Genomic DNA, 4947 nt, shown 5'->3' with positions numbered 1-4947 from the left:
AGAGCCCAAACCCTCTCATAACTTAAGATTAAGATGAAAATAACACAGTTACACAACGAATTGTAATTATAGTGATATTATATTCTATATTAATGAGTAAAATGTGTGTTTTAAACTTACTTATAATCGCCTGATGATGAACTAAAACACATATTTACAAATGGGCGTTTGTTCTCTTGTTTTGAAGGTTTATGGCGTCAGAGCAAATCAAAGCAGCCAATCAGAGGAACCCTTTGCGCATTTGCGGTACGGAAAAAATAGACGCTGCCGGGAGCTAGAGCACGAGTTACTTCCGGTCCCCCGCCCATTGGCATGTTGAGGGGGGAAACAAGGGGGGAGCATAGAAATAGATAACAATAGATAGACAACAAGCATGAGGGGGCATAGAAATAGCATAGCATAGAAGAGCATAGGCATAGAAGAGCATAGAAATAGATAGACAACAGATAGATAGAAATAGATAACAACAGATAGACAACAATAGATAGAAATAGATAGTTGTCTATCTATTTCTATGGGGGGGAGGTACATCACAGACTAACGGATATCCGTTAGTCTGTGATTCCCCCTTTCCCAGCAAAAAACACTCCATATCCCAGTTCCTAGTAAAATAAAATCCCAATTCCCAGTTCCCAGGAAATTATGTAGACATGTTTCAGGAAACTCGGTAGTTTAGGTTTTTAAACACTACATAAATACTAATATTTACATATACTATTATTTATCTGGGGTCTACATAAATCTTCTGGCTAAAAATAAATTAATTAAAAAAAAAATTAAAAAAATTAGCGCAGAAATTGAAATCCCGACGAATTGACACAATTTTCCCAGATCCCAGACAATTTTAGAGGGTCTTTCTCACGTCCCCTACCCAGTTCCCAGGTAATTAAAATGGCCAATCCCGCATCACGAAAATACCACTGATCTCTATAATATTATATTATAGAGATCAGTGGAAAATACCCGTTCCCCCCTCCATGTTGTGTTTGGATTTTACAATGAACACGTGCAGTCGGCCGGCAATCACGGTACATACCGTTAGTTTGTTTTCCCATTTGACGTTGCAAATAGGAAATGGGGTTTCTGACCTATTTCTTATTTTTAAAATGAAAATAGAAAATACACGCGTGTACCCGCGTGCACGTGCGTGTACCCGCGTGTACGTGCGTGTACCCGCGTGTACGTGCGTGTACCCGCGTGTACGTGCGTGTACTCGCGTGTACGTCCGTGTACCCGCGTGCACGTGCGTGTACTCGCGTGTACGTGCGTGTACGTGCGTGTACGTGCGTGTACCTGCGTGTACGTGCGTGTACCTGCGTGTACGTGCGTGTACCCGCGTGTACGTGCGTGTACCTGCGTGTACGTGCGTGTACTTGCGTGTACGTGCGTGTACCCGCGTGTACGTGCGTGCACGTGCGTGTACCCGCGTGGACGTGCGTGCTGAACCGCGTGGTACGTGCGTGTAGCCCGCGTGTCGTCGTGTCGTGTCGTGCGTGTACTCGGTGTACGTGCGTGTATCGCGTGCACGTGCGCGTGTACCCGCGTGTACGTGGAGTACGTGCGTGTTACCCGCGGTACGTGCGGGTACCGTGCGTGTACCGCGTGTACGTGCGTGTACGTGCGCTGTACGCCGCGTTGTACGCTGCGGTACGCTGCTGTACTCGCTGTTACGTGCGTGTACTTCGCGTGTACGTGCGGTGTACCCGTGTGTACGTGCGTGTATCTCCGTGTACAAGGGATGTACGTGCCGTGTATCTCCGTGTACCCGGGTGTACGTGCGTGTATCTGCGTGTACCCGGTGTACACGCACGTACACGCACGTACACGCACGTACACGCGGGTACACGCATATTATAGATCGGATTTTACCATTCACACGTGCCGTCGGCACGCCCGCGACCAGTTTCAACGTATGAGAACGGCCGAAGAAAACTATCTTGGCAGTCAACGGCGACCGACGTCTGAGCGCTGATTTCATCTACATTAACATAGGAGGAACCTTAGGCGCGATGCTGCGAGCAAAGTGAATGTTGTAGTCGGGTTTTGCCATGCACACGTGCCGTCGGCCCGCCTGTGATAAGTCTGAACGTATTTTGTTGTAACATTAGCCTATAGGAGGAACCCTAGGCGCGAGTACTGTTATAACCTGATGAGATTTGGCTGCAACCCAAATTTCCAATTATCTTATTTACATTTGACCTAAAGTCTTACCTTCTTTTGCTGCATTAGTTTCCCCATTGTGTGCCAAATACAAACGGCGTAGGTGAATCGATTTGGCGCACGGATCAATAGCTGCCAGCGCGTGATACTTTCGTAGGAGGTTCCCGCGGTCGCGTGCGCCTTGCCGCGGAACTGCGCGCAAGATTCGCGCTTAGCGGGCAGGATCAACACTTCTCAGGCGACGCTTTTCTGGTATCCGGTCTTTCATCTGGATAAACTAGTCATAAACTAGCTCTAGAATGCATGGAAGTGGTAGAGCAGCAATGGTAAAAACCACTTCTCACTTGGTCAGTTCACTTATTTTCTGTTCAAATATCAACGATGGGACCTAGCTGATAGCCAATACATTTTTACCTTTGACCTTGATTCGCTCAACAACAATGCATATTCTGACCATACACACTAGACGCAGACCATTGATTAAACCATTGAAATTTTTCGAGATTTCTGCCAGTACATATAGAGAGAAGGGGCGAAGGAGTAGTGGAGCAAGGTGAGAATTACAAATTCGCCCTTCCTCTTCCTCAGCCTTCATCTTAAATTTTCCATCTCTAGTTGTGGAGCACCTTCATAATTTTATTGGGCGGGCTCACTGATGGCCAGTCATATATGTGGACTCACTGGCAGGCGAGCAAACACTTATATGGACAAATAAAAGGGGCTACCATACTACTACTGTCTCTTTTGACTGGCAGCTGTGCTAAAATTTCTATAAGGGTTCCCCACAGGGAGTATGTGACACGCTACGTGGTGTTCACTATTTGTGGTACCCCGTCGACTGGGCATATAGTTTTACCCGTGTAGCACCTTCGCTCCTGCTACAGAAGCGGGAGCTAATGGAGCTACGTGAGTAGAGCTATCGACTCCAACGGCGTAGCCAGGATTTTGTTTGGGGCGGAAATACGGATGAAATGATGATACACCGGCGCCAAGCGCCGGCGAGCACGCGTAGCGTGCGCCAGAGGGGGGGGGGGGGGGTCAGCGAAGCGCGGAAGCTTTGGCGTGTAATCAAATCTTGAGAGTTGTCTCTCAAGATGTCGGCTCTTGATAGTATTTTCCTTCTGTTATCATTCTTTTCAAAGTAGATACGTTAAAGTAGTCAATATAGGACAAACAATATTGGCAGGATATCTTCAGATATAGGCTGGCTGTTTTTGACTTATAGATTAATTCTAATCTATTACATAAACTATCCAGCGTTTCATCATTAGACACCCTTAATATCATTGATGGAAACATTTGGTTTGGGGTATTTTCTTTTCTTTTTCCTTGTTTTTTATGATGTAGGTAGGCTACGTCTCAGTTCCACGTTGCATTGATTGCTGCTCGCTCACTTCTTGTCAAGGTGGGCTTGAAGTTCAGTTCGCGGTAGTATATGCTTTTGCTATGATTATGCAGTATGTCACTGAGCCAACGTTGTTCCCGCTCATAACGAGCTCACCGCCGTCAGTGGGGTCTATCCTTACCCTTTCTGCCATTTCCTAGAGGAAGTCGATCAGGCAAATGGGAGACTCTTGAATCGTGTTTTTTGCCGATTTCTACTTCTACGTACCGCAGTACAATAGTTAACTGTTCCCTGTTTTTCCGATCCATTGTTACGTCTGCCAAAGCGCTCCAGATTCCCTCTTTTCTGGCCTTGTTCACAATTTCTTCTCTGAGTATGGTAGATGCACAGTCTATAGTAAGCTGTTTTGTATTTCTGGGCTGATGTACTGTGTATTTCCAATACGTGTTTCTGTAGAATTTTGTCTACAGCACGAATTTTCATTCTCAGCAATGTTCTGAAATTTCCGTCGTTTTCATCAGGCTTATCTAGTATAAGCCTCCCCCCATCTCTGTGCCATCTAATAGCTACATTCTGACGCGCGCAAGTAAGAACTGTGTCGATAATTACTCTCATGCATAGTTGCTCTATTTCGCTGCACCATCTCTTCTCTTTTTCTGTCTATTATGTCTCGCACATCGTAGTTTGAGTCAATTTATGATATTCTTCATATTACCTAGGGAATTATGGATTTTTTATCTCCATTTTGTTTCCCCATACCCTCTCGACTTTGGGGGGGGGGGGCGACCGCTCCCTCTGGCTACGCGCCTGATCGACCCTACTGCATTATCTTCAAAATAGGCGTGCAAATATGCATGTAGATGCGGTGTGGGCTGTGGGCTATACGATACCCGGCTACAGTACCTATAGCTTAAAAGAATCTGTATTGGTTTCCAGCGAGGACATACCATAGTTCAAAAGCTGTGCCACAGGAGGATGAGAAAACCCACGAGGTATTGATTAGTAGTAATGTATCACAAAGATTATGTGCAGTGGCGTTGGTGGTATAAAGCAGGGATTTAACTTTCGTGAGCATGATAAGACGTGATTTGGGGATTTTGAAAAAAAATCGTACCGGGGAATGCACCCAAAATGAACCGTCTGAGTTTCAATAAAATAATGTCATTCTTGGAACGAGTTACAGACATTTTACAGTAGATGTATGTTACTTTTCATTTGTGTAATAATACATTAGGAGAGTATGAATAGCGATAACTGATTTGTAGATAAAAGTTAATTATTTATTGTCTGTAAAATATGCATTTTTTCCCCATTTTCCTCCTGAAAGTAGGGGGGGGGGGTGATTGTACACGCCATATCCCCACCTCAATAAGTGTGGGGGGGGGATATATCCCCCGATCCCCCCGCTATCTACGCCCCTGAATTTATGTGTATTTAGAATA

Source organism: Priapulus caudatus, unplaced genomic scaffold (assembly GCF_000485595.1).
Source record: "Priapulus caudatus unplaced genomic scaffold, Priapulus_caudatus-5.0.1 Scaffold124, whole genome shotgun sequence".
NCBI lineage: Eukaryota > Metazoa > Priapulida > Priapulimorpha > Priapulimorphida > Priapulidae > Priapulus > Priapulus caudatus.
This window is presented reverse-complemented; position numbering follows the sequence as displayed.